Genomic DNA, 17,984 nt, shown 5'->3' with positions numbered 1-17,984 from the left:
GGGATTTAGCTCAGCGGCAAAGCACCTGCCTGGCAAGCGCAAGGTTGTGAGTTCGGTTCCCGGTACCGGAGAAAAACCAAAAAAAAAAAAGAAAAAAAAAAATCACGCCGACCAGGTAGCCACCTAATTTCTGTGAGAGAACAAGGACCGCCCAGGGAAAGAACACTGAGCCTGCAGTTAGCGAAAGTGTGCAGGAGAGGTTTGACCGCTGAGGCCGTCTTGATGCTGAGCCTAGACATGAGTGTGAGCAGAAGGCTGACGTCGAAGGAAAGAATGAGGCAGGCTGTCAGGAGGAGAAAGGCAATGAGGACGCGTCCTCCTGCTGGAGGAAAGCAGGAGAGAGACAAATGGAACAAGGAAATCTGTCAGGCAATGGAGAGAGACCCCTTCTCCTTTCGGCATCAGACGAACAGCACAGACGCGATGCGTATCTTGGGCTTTCAGCAGCAAGTAAAGCACACACACAAAGGTACCCATGGAAGAGCCGTCAAAGAGAAGCTGGAATGAGAGTGATGTAAACTGCTGAGGACGGAAAGTGGTTATGCATCCTGTGCTGCATACTTATGAGTTATAAAATACTGCTCCAAAAACAATGCTAATGAAACATAATCGAAATTATAATTCACATACTTCAGTGTTGACTATGCTTTTTCCCATTATTTCAATAAATTTTAGAGCTGAAATGCCTTTAAAAGATGTGGCTGCTATGTGGATAACTATTTTTTCAAATTCAAGTAGCTGTTTTCACTATCATTCATCTCTAGAAGTCAGGTCTTACTTTTGAGGGCGTGGAACTGAGAACTGTCCTGATTCCCTGAAAGACCTTTAAACATGCTCATCTCGCTCTCCCACGTAGTGATGAGCACAGGGAGTAACTGTTCGTGTTCAGAAGCTCTGACGAAGTGCAAGGTAAGAACTGTCACCTCTAGGACGAGACCACAAGCGCCACAAGCACAAAACATAGTTTCTACCTGCAAGATAAAACCTGCAACTCCCTCAATTATCTCCTCTGCCAAGAGATCTTCTCTATATTAAAATGTCAGGAGAGGGTAGGAGCCACTTGGTACACATGGCACATGATAATCTCCAAGGGCACCCTTACAAATGTGACTAATGTTTAAAACAATAAAGAACATTCCCATTAACTAGAAACACATGATCCCTCAGCGTTAATTTTAAAAGTGACTGTAGAGTACATGATAGTTCTAAGTAACTAATTAAATGTAAAGAAATATAAATAACATCAACACGCAACTCTATCTCCAGACAAAATCCCAGTACTGTGCGTGCTAAGAAATGTTTACAATCACACTGTTAACATCACTGAACTTGTCGTAAGTATCAAACAAACTATCCGTATCAGTAGATCCAAACATGTAACACACATTTGCTTTGGATAATAGGTTTATGGTACGTTAACCTCAATGGAAAAACTAAAAGCTTATTTTTATGCAATTGGAAAATAATTTTTTTAAGAAAAATATTGTAACCATCTTTCTTCTTTCCTCAGGTTGCTCCCCATTCTCAAAATAAAACCCCAAGTTCCACAGCAGAAGTAAGTGACACATGGATATCCACACAGGAGCTGACACACCTCTACGCCACACACAGCTCCTCAATTTTTGTTACCTATCGGTAAATATACTATGCACTGATTTTCCTAGCAAATCAAATCCACATAATATTCTTTATATACACATACCCATATAGTGCCAATTTTAGCACAGATCTTAATAACAGATATGAAACTATTTAGCTATATAAAGTTACTTATAAAATTTTACTCAAATTAGGAAGTTACTTCCTAAGTTCTTAAGTAAAATCATCAATGTGGTGAGTAACAGCTTCAAAAGAAAACACAGAAACATCTGGCTATCTTAAAATCACAAGGTATCTTTTCTTCTGTTGTTAACATATGGAGTTGTTTTCCTTGTCTCTAGGATTTGAATAAACTCCAAGTGTTGAAGCTACCTTCTGGCTCTAAGTACTATAATTCTAGTTTGGGTTTGAAGCCACAATAACTTAAGCAAAATTTTTTTTACAAATCCAACACAAAATATATGAAATATTAAACATAACTATAGGGCTGGGTGTTTAGCTCAGCGGCAAAAGCGCCTGCCTGGCACGCGCAAGGTCGTGAGTTCGGTTCCCGGTACCGGAGAAAAACCAAAAAAAAAAAAAAACTATACCTTTCTGCCAACGTAATTCCATAGCTCTTATTAAACAAATAGTTGGCATTTTAAAACTATTACTGTTTTCCATATTTTCATCTTTTTTTCATGTCCTCAAAAAATTCAAACTTCAAATCTGAAATTTTAAACTAGGTATACCTGAAACCCCAGCACTCTAGAGGCTGAAACAGGTGGATTGCCACAAATTTGAGGACAGTCAGGGCTCCAAAGTGAGTCCAAGCCCAGGCTGAACTCCACAGTGAGAACTTGTCTTTAAAAAAAGAAAAATCTGGAATTCAAGTCCCCTGTTGGCAGGAAGGAGGACTTTTATTTTCTAACTCGAAATATTCCCTAAGAAACCATAATGTACTTCGATGACAACAACAGGCACAAACTGCAAAGAGATATATTAAAATAATGTAGTTACTGTTATTTTTACAATATATTTTGTTTTATATTCCACTTCCTAATAAAAACAAAGTCCTAGGTGATTTTTAATAAATGATACTGGTTATGAGGTATTACTGTAAGAAATTATAAAGCATGAATACAGGCATACTATAAACATTCAAAATATATTCTTTTAAATCTTGAATATTAAAAATGTAACCTCATCTTGGTTATAAAAACTTCCATTTTAAAAAGGATCAGCTCTTATCAAATTAATAAAAATCAGTAGACTATAAGCTGGTACTGAAATTTAATTTCCTATATTATTATCCAACTATGAGTTTTCCCATACAAAAGAGTTAGAAAAACTGTAATTCAAGAAATCATGTGGGCTGGAATATAACTCAGTGACATGGTACCTGTCCGGCAAGCACGAGGTCGTAAGTTCAATTCTTGGTACCAATGAAAAAAAACCCATGTATTCCAAAAAGTAAATATGCCCAAAGCATGGCCATCACATTTATCCTTGAGTATAAAGATTCCATTTTGACTACAATACTTCTTCCTTTTGAAAGTTACATTATTGTCCTGCATGCATATCAAAATCATATACAAGTAAATATTCATCAAATTACTGGCATGTACAATTCTGGAAAGAATTTTTTCACTTACTTTTTTAACTTACTTTATTATTTTTCACTTACTTTATTATTTATATAGCTTTCTTTTTAAAATTGCACACAAAATTTGGCCTATACTTTTTTGTAGAGCGTGATTTTCTGGGACAGAATTGCTCATAATCAGAATTAGTGATTCTGATCATATCAAAATTGTCCAAAAGAAAAGTCGACCCTAAACATAGGACAAGCCAGTCCTTTCCTGAATATGTGTCATTTTCACTGCTGGTGTTTATGCCTCTTACCAAGCAGGGCAATATGTAGGTAGGCTCTGCCTCAGACTGGTGATCTGTTTAGACTTCCCTTAGAAAACCAGCACTACTTGTAGAATCAAAAAACCCAAGGGATTTGGAACCTATATGCATAATTACGTGTCAGAATCTCCTACAGGAGTTTTAAAGTTAATACCCTAATACCTACTGTTCTCACTGAAAAATACTGAAATGTGAGCTGACTCGATTTATGCTGATAGTCTTTTTTACGCCTTTTAAAGAGAGCAGTACTTAGTATATACAACAGTTATGGAAAATATTTCAGCATGATTATTTCACTACTAAAAAGATATAAATACACTGACTACACCCCACTGTATGATGCAAAAACTAAGAAAAAGGTAAACTTTTTTTCTTAAAGTACAACTAAGAGAAAAATTTAATAGACACCTACATGAAGAATGATTATAATGTGAAGGAAAGGAGAGTTCCTTAACCTCCACAAAATTCATATTCTGGGACCAGACAATTCTTGGGGGTGGGGACTGTCCTGTGTATTGTACAACAGTTATTAGTACCCCTGACTTCTACCCACTGGATGTCAATGACATAGTATCAATAATAATTGATAGTTGACATAGTATCGATGTGTCTTAACACTATCACACGTAGGGGGGGTGGATAAGCCCAAAGATGATTTTTTAGAATCAGTGAGTTAATGGGAATGAATATCCAAAGGTTGCAGTTTAGCTCCACTACCATAAGCACACAACATGAGGAGAGAGATTTTCATGCTACTCAGAATAGTGTGCAATTTACCACTCAAGAATTATTCGTGTCTGGAATTTTATTTTTTTATTAGTACACATCTACAGTACATGCATGTTACACTCATCTTGGGGAGTGAGTACATATACAGAATACAACTTGCTTCCTTTTTTAAAATCCCCTTCCCCACCGCTTCTCCCTCCCTCCCTCTCTCCTCTAATTCCCATTTCTCCATTTGCGCTCTTATTATTAATCTTAGCTCATGTTTATGGAATACAGTGTTTACATTCTGTGACGTTATTAGGTTCCTGCACATGGTATACATTTATTCTACTTATTCTCAACTTGAAATTTTGGGACCAGCTGGGCGTGGTGGCACACACCTGTAATCCCAGCACTCGGGAAGCTGAGGCAGGAGCATCGCTGCGAGTTAGAGACCAACCTGGGCTACAAAGTGAGTTCAAGGCCAGCCTGAACAGCACAGCAAGACCCTGTCCCAAAAAAAAGACCAAAAAAAAAGAAAAAAAAAAAAAACTTTGGGACCACAGTTGACCACAGACAACTGAAAATATTGTCATGTAAGCACTACTGTTACAATTACTTTAACTGTATTTATTTGTATCATCTCTATCTCAAGTTTCCTATTACCAAATGTATAATTTTTCAAAAAAACATTTCTCAAGGGCCCAAAATCACAGTAGTAGAAGGCATTTCCCAGGCTTGTGGATTACTTAGATTCCCACTCAAAGTCCAGCAATCAAGGACCTAACAGTATGACCCCAAGTCTTAGTTCCTACTCACTCTCTGCAACAGAGAAACAGAATGGTGTGCTTGATCTGGAACACGTCACACACTCTTCCCTATTCTGTACTCTGCTGTGACTCTTCTCTGATGGAGAGTGTGACGCCAGCCCGTGTGTTGCTCACACCTGCTGGAAGACGGCATCAAATGCCACTATAATTAGAGTATTCCCTGAGCACACCCTAACCATCCCTCTTTCCCTACCCCAAACAGCATGGTGGAACTTCTCTCGTGACACGTGACTCTGCAAAGGAACAAGCGACTGACTCAGATTGGTCACAGCCCACCTGAGCCCACAACAGCCTTTCTCCCCTCACTCATCTCTGTACACTCCACAGTGCACAGCCACAGAGCTGGTCATGCAAATACGCCACAGAAAGTACTTTTCTCAGATGTGACTGCCAATCAGCTAGCCATAACCATTGCTAACTGATACCACAGCCCCAAAATACTACACTATTCGTGAAGATTACTCACTCGGCCATGGGAGAAATTAAGCATGTATGTTTAGTTAAGGACTAGTTATTCAGCATATAAATTATTCCTGTTAACTAAATAAAGAGTATCAAACATAAAATACTAACTGCCATGACAAAAACAAAACTTTAAATGGAAACTCTGCCCAGTCACTGAGCCGCCACGGAGCACCTCAGCTGCCTCTGCCTTGATGCCCCTGCTTCCAGCGATCCGTACCCACCACCGCCTTCTCCCGCAGCCGCCTTCCGCAGGCTTTCCACTACGGAAAAGAAATCATATCGCACGTCCAGAACTTCCGGTCTTTCCATCCCTTTGCTGATGCAAGTAAAGGTGATAACCTGCTTCCTGCCAGCACTGAGGATTAAACCCATGTAATAGTCCAACTGAGAAACGGCAGGAAGATGCTCATCATTACCAAAGGATCACTGACGATTAGGATAAAGAGAAACTGGTAAAGGCGTTTAAGAAGAAATTTGCGTGCAATGGTACTGTCATCAAGCATTCACAATGTGGAGAGGTAACCCAGCTCCAGGGTGACCAGCGCAAGAACATATGCCAGCTCCTGGTGGAGTCTGGACTGGCTAAGGACAATTAGCTGAAGGTTCATAGGTTTTAAGTGCTTGTGGCTCACGGAAGCTTAAGTGAGGATTTCCTCACAATGAGTAGAATGCCCCTTAGTCCCTTGTCACAAGTTTAAAACCCTCACAGCTTGTATAATGTCACCACTGGGGTCTGCTTTCACTTGAACTAGTGTAACTTCATGCAACAGACTGAAAAGACCAAGGCAAATATATATAAAGAATAAATGGAAACTTCTAATTTTAAACCAATTTATGAGAAAAATTCTTTTGTTCAATATATACCTCTTGAGTCACTTCAAACTGGGTATCCATCAATGCCAGCTGACTGCGTGTGTGTGCGTGTGCGTGTGCGTGTGTGTGTGTGTGAGAGAGAGAGAGAGAGAGAGTGAGTGCGTGTGAGTGAGTGTGTGTGTGTGTGTACTGGGAGGAAGAACACAGAGGACTCCAAACACCTGTACAGGCAAGAAGTTAGAAATCTGTATAAATGCCAAGGTTCTGAAAAAACCTTGGAAAAAAAGACATTAGTCACAGAAGGATAGAACTGCAGCACAGTATCTATCTTCCGCAGAGAAATACAAAAGATAGTTTAGTTACCTTATGAGTAAGGCAGCTAGCTAACAGAAGGGCCTGGTATTGAGGTAGGCGACCAGTCATATTGATAAAAATTAAGAGCAGACCGTTAGTTAGGTCTCTGGACAAAAAGTGAATTTCCTCAGGCAGCACAGAATGCAGCCCAACACCTACTAAGATCCTGAAGAGAGGTATATCCATTCCCTACACAGGGATCCTGAATTCTGAAGAAACTATAATGCAATTAACCAGTTCCTGCTGAGATCCCAGTTTACTGTAAACACTGTGTGAAGGAACTGGTCCCGGAGTCCCAATTGGTCATTTTAAATCCACAGAGCCACCTGTGATAGGTGATCCCTAAACAATTAGGCAATTCCTACACCCTGCTTGTCTACAAGTGCTTCTAAATGACGAGGCCACGCAGCCACCCCATTCAGGACCCCTCTTGGAAATCCAAGAGTAATTTTCCTTCTATTTCTGATAAAACTTTCCTAACCTCCTCTGGTTCCCAATTTCACTCTCTGACGCTTGTAGAACCATGAACCAGGCATACACAGTAACAGGGTTACAGGTGTAAGAACTCGCGGAGGCGCCTGTTGCAAAATACAGGTGCAGAGGTACAGGAGCAGCTTCTGCATTTTTGCAAGCTGTCTGTGTACTCTGTACGTGCACTGAACTAAAGCACTACCAGACTAGGGGTTCTCATCTTCTTGCAACGGAACACTGATTGCTGAAGAGGTATAAGGCCCTATGCTTGCAGATCACTTGAAAAAAAAATTTAAATAACTGCCTCAAATTCAACACCTGCTTTATTTTCCTGGCATTTGTTGTATTAGGTTCTCAATGAAAATAATTATTTTCAAAACAAAAACATTCTAGAACAATTTACAAAAGCAGCACTGATGACAATTCTGTAAAATACTGGCAGAGTAGGTCAGAAACTGTTTCATGGATGTGAAAATTCAAAATGCATATCCTAAAAACCTTCCTCTGGTACCCTGGAGCGTTGCCCTGTTCGTGCCTAAAGATGACCTCCAGCAGAACCGCTGATCTGCTGACTGAAAAGTCTGACTCCGGCCAGGGTCCTCGGAGTTAGAGACGCTTAGCAGAGCACCAAGGAGAACGTTTCCCCTCTGACAAACTGAAACCAACTAAGTCAAATGCATCACACTGATCCAGTTACACCAGGAAGAGTTAAAATGAAACTAATATCCCAAAGACCCTCGAGACTCATCAACAGTGAGTAACACCCTTCAGGGGCCAATAAAATTAATGACATTTCAGTAATGAGACTCTTATGAGCCATAAAAGAAAGAAGTGGCACAGGGTTGTAGAAATCAAGTCTATTTTAATCCTCCAAAACTAAAGAAAACATTTGAGAGAAAATCTCTACAATTTCTTCAAAATAGAGTCAAAACGAACTTTTGGATATTCTTTTTGGCACCCATAAAAAGTCCTCCTTGCATCCCTCAAGAAGTGGAGTCCAGTGAACCTGGGTCTCAGTGCTGACTCAGACACCAGCTGAGCGACGTCAAGCAGGTAACTCACAGGCTCCGGTCTCCTCCTCTGTAAGACAGAGCTCCTGAAGAACCCCCAGATGACACGTGAAGCTCCTGGACCAGGGACTGGGCCACAGCAGCACTTGACCAAGAACCAGCCTCTGGACCTTAATTTCCTCCGTGTTTCATCATCTAACACTCTGCCTCCCTACTGAATAGTTGCTCTTACTCTAAAAAAAGCGAAGCAGGGTAAATATACACTGCTTTGTGAGAAGAAAGCACTACACTCAAGTGTTAGCTATTATTAACCTGGAAATGGAAGAACAAATACAATTAAAGGAGAACTGACACCAGGACTGGTAAACAAATAGTAGAAGGGCACTTGGGTTCTTTAAATAAGTTCAAGTCTCTTTCATTCTTTCAATATTTATTGAGCAAAAGGCTAGAGTTAAGCATTTGTCTTCAATGACCTACAAGAGATATAAGACATAGACAAACACCAGAAGGAAAAGCTTAAGCCCTATAATTAAGGCAAAGATAACTAGAGATTTCACAGTACAGAGAGATTACTTCTGGCTAGGGGTGAGGAGATAAATCTTCACAAAAGAGGATGCAGTTGGAATGGCCTTGAAGTGTAGTTTGGATAAAGACCAGATTGCAGCCACAAGAAAGACAAAGCAAGGAGGTCAATCTACTCAGGTAAGAATACAAGCTAACGAACTCAGTTTTGCTAATGAATAAACATGGGTACTGCTGGGAGGGCAGACAGAACAGACACGTTGTAGAGGGCCCTGAACCCAGGTCTAAGGAAGACATGGAACGCTAGCAGCTGAGATTCTCTACTCAGAATCTTTCTATAGAGCAACTTGAGAATAAACTCTGCATTAGCAGAATAACCTGACATTAAGAAAGGACAACTACAGTCGGGCATGGTGGTGCATGCCTGTAATCTCAGCACTTGGGAGGCTGAGGGAGAAAGCTGATCAGAGTCATTTGTAGGAGTAAAGTAAAGCCATGTTGCCCATACAGGCCATCTCTGACCATCCAGCTTTACAGCTCACAATGACTCTTCCTGAAACCTGCTCTCTGGTAATCCACAGAAAGAGAACTCAGGGTACCTGAAGGAAGCTATGAGCAAAGTATCACTACAGTGGCTGCTAAACCTAGTAGCCCAGGCTACGCTATAGCTCAAGACTAAAAACAAATGGTACTTTTTCACATCCTAATACCCTTTGCAAGAAGTGGTAGTATATCATTTCAAGTAGCACAAAACCAAACCTAAAACACAACTTTGCACACATGAATCACAATTTTTAAAAAAAGCAAGGCGTAAGTAACTCCCATGTTACTTGAGACAATGAAAAAAGTAACTAATGACCCACTGTGAACATTCCATTAACAAAAACATAAACGCTCATAACGGTATCTTTCCAAAACAGTGAAGGGCCCCGTGGTGAGCCACCATTCCACCTTAACAGTACAGGACTGTTCTAGAAGCGAGCTTCACCATGGCAAAAGCACACAAGCCAGCAGAGTTTATAAATGCTGTGCTTCCCACACTGTATTTTTCAATAGTGATCACCTCTTGCAATGCTTCTCTAGTCATAACTAGCCCATTATAAGCTCTTCTTCAGCTCTCATGTGAGAGGATCACCAAAAGACACAACCCTGGAATGTTGACATGCAATCATGAACCCCACTGAGCCGCAGTTTGGGAATCCACAAAACAGTTTAAAAGAGTGACAACTGCCTTGTGATCCCAGCTACTCGGGATGCTGAGGAAGGAAGTCTACACGTTCAAAGTCAGAGGACTGGGGCTGGGGATTTAGCTCAGCGGCAAAAGCGCCTGCCTGGCAAGTGTAAGGTCGTGAGTTCGGTTCCCGGTACCGGAGAAAAAAAAAAAAAAAAAACACAAAGTCAGAGGACTGCAGGTTTGGGACCACCTTGGGAAACTCAGCAAGACCTTGTTTCAAAACAAAAAATACAAAGGGCTAGGGGCATTTCAGTGTTAGAATGCACCATCACCAAAACAAAACAAAACTCTGTCATCCAGATGCCATATACAGCAAGCTTTAAGATGGAATTTTGAATCGTCAAAGAAAGGTTTAGAAAATTAAATTTTAAAAAAGAGTAATATTCCCTTGAATGTACTATATGTACACTGTACTATACTTGCTTCATTTCAGAACTTCAGCAGTAAAAAGCTAAAGATGCAGTAACACAAAACATCAACACTCAGACTTTGGTAACAAAACTACTTTTTTTTTTTACTCTTTTTGAGACAGGGTCTTGCTATGCAGTTCAGGCTGGCCTTGAGCTCACTTTGTAGCCCAGGCTGGTCTCAAACTCACAACGATCCTCCTGCCCCAGCCTCCTGAGTGCTGAGATTACAGGCATGCGCCACCACATCCAGCTCCAAAACTACTTTTAAAAAGAACTACAAGCCAGACATAGTGGGGCACACCTGTAATCCCAGCACTCAAGAGAGCGAGACAGTAAGATTGCCATGAGTTCAAGGCCAACCTGAACTACACAGCAATCTCAAAACCTATCTCAAAGAAATAAATCAATTAGATTAAATTTAAAAACTAAATCACTAACAGAATACATTTATTAGAAGTGTGCTGTGATGAAACAAAATGCTCTACCACCTATTATTAATGAAAAATACAGTAGACATTAACAGCAAAGTTAAATTCAGGGACTAATGTACAATTCATTAAAGGCAAAAAGAACTGAGTACGAGGAAGGGAAGAGCTGGTTCCTCACTGCATGATGACCTGGCTTTCCGGTAACACTGCATGAGAATTTCTTCAGGATTTAAAGTATCTGTCTGATTCAAACAGTGCCTATTTGATAATAAATGCTCTATCATATAACTATAACCTTGGTCTCCAAGGGGAGGGGAAGGGAACAACACACACAGTGAAGAATAAAACATTAACTCTCACTTACCACATGGATATGCATATAATAGACAGATTTAAAGAGAAGAAAATTCATACCTGAGGAGACTCTAAAGGATCTGGCAAAACAAGCAGTGAGGGAATTTATTGAGAACTTACCCTATGACATTGTCTTTTAAGTTAATATAGAACCATCAATTTGGAAATAAATCGAACATGCCCTCCAATTCTGTAACTAATGCACAGTTCAAATGGCTTGACTAGAAAGGGACATGAACAAGCATCACACCTCTCATTTCTACCTGAGGTTCTATTATTCCTTCAAATGAAAGAATCTTAAGGAAATTTTGATTTCATCACATCACAGGAAATGTTGGGAAGATTGCTGAAGATGTTAGTTGATAATTTGCAAGAATTGTACTTCTCCTTTTAATGGAAACTGTAACTATAGTTAAGTATAGGAATGTATTCTAGGAAATACTGTAAGAGCAGCAGGTTACTGGTGATTATAACTGCAACAGCCCCATCCACACGCCCTGGACCCTGGCACACATCACTCTTTCAAGGCACAGTAAATTTGGAAAATTACAGTGTTCCTTATTTTTAAAACAGTACAGGTAGGTAATGGATAGAAATTCACAGAAACTTATCATGATCAAATAAAAGTATGCTGAACTAGGGAAGATTACAGTCAGCACGCATCATTCTGCCACTGTCATTATCCATTTACGCATTCAGTAAACAATAGAACAAAATAAACAACTCTATAAAATGCTGACGTGTCATGGGAAGTAAGAATTAGTAATTAAAATTTAGCAATATTTGGGCCACCAATTATTTTGCGGAAAGAAGTGGCTCTAATAGTATAGGGCTGGGCGGGGGTGGGGGTAAAAACTGTGGTATCTAAAAAGAATATGAAAAAAATTAAAAGAGGCGGCTGGGTGTTACGGTTTGTGTCTAGATGTGCCCCTAAAGCCTCATGCGGTCATGGCGCAGGCTTCTAGAGTTTATGATTGATTCATGGTCCAGTGATGGAATTATGCGTTTGAGTGCTACACCCACCCTAGGGCAGGTAGCTTGCATACAATATAAGGCAGGGAAAGAGGTTTGTTCTCTGCTGCTCCTCCCTTTTTGCTCTTGCTGCTTTTGCTGTTCTCCACCGCCACGAACAGTTGCCCTGTGCCATGTGCCACTCTGCTTTGAGCCAGCCGAGTGTGGACTGAACCCTCCACAAACTGTGAGCTAAATAAACCTCTCCTTCCTTAATTCTGGGTTTCAGGTATTTTGTCCCAGCAATAAGAGAAAAGTAAGCAAGACACCAGGGATGGGGGCACACATCTGTATTTCCAGCACTCAGGAGGCAGAAGCGAGAGGGTGCCTGTGAACTATATAGCAAGTCTGATTCACATAGTGAGACCCTGTCTCGGAGAAAAAAAAAACTTAAAATGAGAAATAGACACAATTCTTTTTTTTTAATTTTGAGTACTTTTGGGTTTCTGTGTTTTGTTTTTTGGTTTTTTAAAGACAGGTTCTTGTTATGTAGCCCAGGTTACCCTCAAACCCATATCAATCTTCCTGCCTCTGCCTCCCTAGTGCTGGAATTACAGGAGTGAGCCATGATCTCCAGCTCTACAATTCTTTTTCTTAGAGCATACTTCCAAAAAGAAGAAAGGAAAGGGAGATACAGGTAGACGGGCATGAGGGATTAAAAGGGGGATCTTTTTCATATGGGAGAAATAATAACATATGCAGATGAGACTGCTCCAGAGAAGGAAAAACTGATGATGCACAAGACAGAGTGGAGATGGTAAAGGTGCAAGAGAAGCTGAGGTCAAGAATACAAACGGCCTCACACAGAAGCCTAAACGATTCATCCAGGGTAACAGGGCAATAGCCTGGGAAGCCAAGCGCACGGGCCCTGGGGCCGGCAGGTGGGTGAGTGAGCTGGCTCTTCTCTGTTTCCTGAGAAATGGCAACAAGCAAGACAATTGGCACAGAATGAAGATGGAGACGGGGGAGACAAGGAGAGCTGTAGGCTAGAAGAACGCAGCTGGCCTACTGGGCTATCTTAGTTACTTTTCTCGCTACTGAGACAAAATACCCAACATCCACAGTTAACGGAGGCAAAGCTTATTTTGGCTCACAGTCTGTAGAGGTTTCAGTTCACAGGCTAGTTCTAAGGAAGACAATTAGTGCACAGTGAAGATGGAGACAAGAGAGGACAGCTAGAAGACCAGAGAGATGCAGCTAGACTACTAGGCGCTGTGACCAAAATCTTCGTTTGGGGAAAGAAACAGAATGTGTAGCTGCTGTCCCCCAGCACAGTACACTGCAAAGGACCACGCACGGACATCAAGGAAGTAGCTGAGTTTTGCCAGCAGAGTATGGCAGAGGGAATGAAAGGCAACAGTGTGGAAGCAAGGGCTAGATTACAGTGACAGACCATGGCATGGTGGCCAGAGAGAGTGAGAGCACAGCGGGTGGGTCACCATAAAAAGGAGAACCAATGGATTTGAGTTCCCGCTGGGCGCCAAGTCGTGCTACGGCTGGGGCGTGCAGAGACAGCTGAAATGACCAAGGGTGGAAAGCCTGGGACCGGGAGTACAGAGATGATGCACTTAGTAAGATCCCAAGCTTGAGTAGGGGAGTGAGGCCAGCGCTAATGTCAGCAAAAGAGATGCACCCCAGGCAAGCAACGCCTTTCCCAGCCTCCCTGCGTGCTCCTCCCACAGCCCTGTGCCTGGTGCTGAATGGCCTGCCTTCTCCAACTCACTCCTGCCAAAGTCCTTCCCACCAGGGTAAAACAATGTTTGGCCCCCTTAGCTCTCACATAAAAAAAAAAAATCCTTGAGCCACTACTGAATCTTCCAGCTCTCTAATGCACAGACCGCTACTGTGATGTCTCCTGCCGCCAATCCTCTAAGTTTTCCTAATAAACCCCTTGCATGATTTAAAAAACTTGCATCTCAGTAATCTTAATGGGTGGGTATGAGTGAGTGGCTCTTCCCACTGCACCTCACATCATTTCCCCAAAGTCAGAAAGAAAAGTATCAATGGAACTGAGGTAGGAATAAGGACCGGGACAAATCAACCAATCTGGCAAACTCCATCAGAGCCGTGGAGAACACAGGATCCAGGACGAATCTGCAGCTTCTGAGTCCTGGACACGCAGCAAATCAGAAAAGTGCGATCCTCAATCCTTTATTTACACTTAGTGGGAAGCCAAGCAAGTCTTTGACAGGGAACTTTAAACCTGACACCAGGCTAAATAAGTTCTTGCCCAGACAGTAATTCCAACCCTTATTTACATGATGAAAAAGCCAACCCAGGAATTCTACATACAAAAGACCCCGCCTTCCTTTATTCTTACGGCCACTGTGCAATTGTTCACCACCCACTCACTCTGCAGAACGAACTTCCTTTGCACCTTCAATAAATGTACGTTCTCACTACCTTTTGTGTGCCTTGTTCAGTTCTTGTCAGAACCTGCAAAGAATACCCCCAGGACCCACTATTATGTAACAGAACCAAGAAGTTTCCTCTGTAATCTGCAATCAGCTGATCACCCACCAAACCCAAGAACAAACCGTGTCACTGCTTTGAAAATTCTTGGCCACAATGGAATACAAAGTTGATCAGAATTTCTCAGAATATGAAGGCACTTTAGAAGATACAATCCTCTTAATAATTGTGCTATATTAAATGCTTTAGGTAGAAATAAAATAAGACATCCTGCTAAAATTTTTTTGTGGGCGGGACCTAGTTTTATTCATATTTTATTCTCACTGATCACCCAACATGTAACTAGAGCTTAACATGGATTTGCTGAATAAATGTAAATTAAATCATCTGGTAAAAAAAATTAGCCAATAGAAAGCAATGTCTCCCTATTTCCGGTATAACAATCAAGGTACCTCATGGCCTGGCTCCTCCCACCACTCTAAAGGTTCAGCACCTCAATCTGTGTATGGCCACCTACGAAACATCTGCTTCCACCTTTACTCAAGTGCTGACTTCCTCCTTCCAGACACTCTTCCAAACCCCCGACACTTCTAAAATCCCATCCACTCTTCACCTGATCAGGTATCAGACCTTCATAAAGTTGTTCAAATCCATGCCATCCCAGCACTAAATTCTCCCTACCCTGTATTCCCAGATTACCTTCTACCCATATAGCAGTATTACTCAGTGATAAAAGCAGGCTTCATGAGCCTCACATATCCAGCAAAGCTCCTTCAAGACCACAACCTGTCCATTAGATCTACTACTACGCAGCTTGCAAAGAAAGCTTCAAATATTCAAAGCTTCAAACTGGCTCTTTCTGACGCATTCAATAAAACTCACCAAGATCAATATACATGGTTGCACCACTCAAGGAAAGAAAAAAACAAGGAGCAGACTCTGTATGAAGACAAACACATTGCCCCCCAACTGTTGTTCTCTGTTTTAGGAGTTAAAAATAATCAAATTTGCCATAAGAATAGAAAAACACCAAGTATAATTAGGACAATGATTTCCTAATGACAAAACTGCAACAATCATTCTCTGTCTTTTGAATAGAAAAGGAATTTAACCCCCAACCTCAAAGTGACAAGCACCTGCAAATGCTCATCTCAGTGGTAGTCAGGAAACAATACAGTGAACATGAAGGCTTCAGAGGAAGGTCTCCTTCTTTTGTTTTCTCTTCATTTACCTGTGACCCCCTCATGCACTCCCAGAAAGTGTGAAACTGTAAGACAAATGCTTGTGGTCAGATGAGAGAAGACTCATTTTATATATTGAAATCACAAAAATTTTTGCATACTTAAATCACAAAAATAAAATAAGGTATGATGCATTCTAACAAAATAACAAAATCAACTATCTTTGAAGCAGTATAGAAAGTTTATAATTTTTCTCAACTAAAAAGGAACCCAAGCAAGCATGAGATACACACCAGTAATACCAGATATTCAAAGAGGCTGAGGCAGGAGGATACTAAATTTAAAGCCAGCCTAGACAACTCAGCAAGCAAGACCTTGCCTCAAAATTTTACAACATAAAATAAAAAGGGCTGGGAATATATAGCTCACCACTCCCTGGATTTAGTCCGCTATACTGCCAAAGGGGGCAGGGGTAAAAAAAATTCTATCATGCTACAACTTTTTAATGTTAATTTTGATAAATAAGTTAAATAAAGTAAAACTTGCAAATCTGTGCTCCATAACTATAAATTTATCTACCAACAATCCTAGAAATTGAAAAATCAGATACCCAAATCAAAAGCAGAATGTCATAGTTTCTTCAAGCAGCTGTTAACAAAATACCTCAGACTGCATAACAGAAATTCATGCTGCTTGGCAAGCACAAGGTCCTGAGTTTGATTCTCAGTACCAAAAATTAAAAAAAAATTTACAGCTCACAATCCTGGAAACTATGAACTCCAACGTCAAGGGCCCTCAGTGTGCAGGGAAAGGATGGAGAGGGAAGGCCCTACCTTTGGTACAGGCTGTAATCTAATGCCCATGTAGGAACCCTTATTACCTAATGGCTTCGTGAAAGCTCCACTTCTTCATGGTACTTTGTTTTTAATGTTTAAGCACACTTCATGTGTTAGCCTAACACCTCTATGGCAATGGCTGCAAACATACGGCATGTATGTTATTGTACTTTTAAGACAAAAGATGTTAACACAGAGTTAGTTGTTTTTTCTAAACTAAAACCTCAGTGTTTTGGTTTAATTGTAGTGTTGGCACCTTACAATGAAAAATGGATTTTGAGTTGCAGTTCAGCACTCAGTCTCCAAAGAGCTCACCATCACTGCTCTACAGTCCATTATAATCACTGAATTTACCGAAAGTATAAAGAATACTGATACAACTCATTTCTAGATGTCCTCCTAAAGCTTTACATGGTCATAGGTTGGGCTTTTCAGTGGTGGCAGGATGTAGAGTATATGATGCTGGGAATAAGGATGTGATGCAGGTATTTGGTGCAATGTTAGGATTCAGGTACCCCCACCTGAGTGTGAGTGCTACCCTCACTAAGGGCAGGTAGCCTGCATAGAATGTAAAGGGCAGAAAAAGAGCTGCTGTTGTCGCTTACTGCACCTACTGTACTGCTTTCTGCACGGCCTTCTGCCCACCACAAACTGTTTCTCCTCCGCAATTACCCCCCGCCATGCCTGCCTTATATTCTGCCATGAACTAAAATCTGTACAAATTTTTTTAAAGAGTAGTAAAAGAAAAGAAAAAAGAACAATAGCAGCATACCAACATCACAAACATAAAACAAAATAAGAACATTAAAAATGATACAGGGTTTCAAAACAAAATGATAGGAATTAACAGCGGTTGTTATATTACATACTGTTATCTTCAACTACATTGCTCAGATTACCAGATGCAAGAATGGAAGATTGTTCCAACCATTAAAGAGAATAAAAAAATAATTTTTGGATAAAACATTACAGATAATACAGAGTTTCACTGCATAAGATTGTAGGAATTCCCCAATGGTTGTTCCATTGCATATTGTTACCTTCAAATCAGTTGCTCAGATTACCAGATATAAGCACGCAAAATTGGTTAAAACATAAAAAATTTTAAGCATTAACTGTTCCTTTCAGTATACCACCAGACATCAGCAGCACAGTTATCCCAGCTATTCATATATATATGTATTGCCTTCCTTCTTTCTTTTTTCTTCTTTCCCTCATCCCAGTTGTCCCTTCCTTTGAGCAATTTCTTTCCCTTTCGTATCTATTGTACGTTTTGAGTTTTACTTACTCTTTCAGGTTCCTACACCAGGGAGACAATATGATGCCTACGCATGTGGGTCTGATTTAAAAAATCTCTACAAACTTAGAGCTACAATAAACTGCTACTCCTTTAACTTTTGGTGTTGAGTATTTTGTCTCAGCAATGAAAAGTAACTAAAACATGTACCATAGA

The 17,984-nt window shown here is 40.6% G+C and overlaps 1 protein-coding gene and 1 pseudogene across 1 annotated transcript in view; one reads left to right on the top strand and one right to left on the bottom strand.

Moving 5' to 3' along the window:
• Positions 1-6,112, top strand: part of LOC102005168 — a 17,860-nt pseudogene extending 11,748 nt beyond the window's left edge.
• Positions 1-17,984, bottom strand: part of Kdm4c (lysine (K)-specific demethylase 4C) — a 354,066-nt gene that overhangs the window by 196,154 nt on the left and 139,928 nt on the right. The gene's annotated exons all lie outside the window — the stretch shown is intronic.

This window comes from Chinchilla lanigera, unplaced genomic scaffold (assembly GCF_000276665.1).
Source record: "Chinchilla lanigera isolate Chin_1 unplaced genomic scaffold, ChiLan1.0 scaffold00033, whole genome shotgun sequence".
Lineage (NCBI taxonomy): Eukaryota > Metazoa > Chordata > Mammalia > Rodentia > Chinchillidae > Chinchilla > Chinchilla lanigera.
The sequence above is the reverse complement of the archived record's forward strand: the minus strand, read 5'-3'. Positions and strand labels throughout refer to the sequence as shown.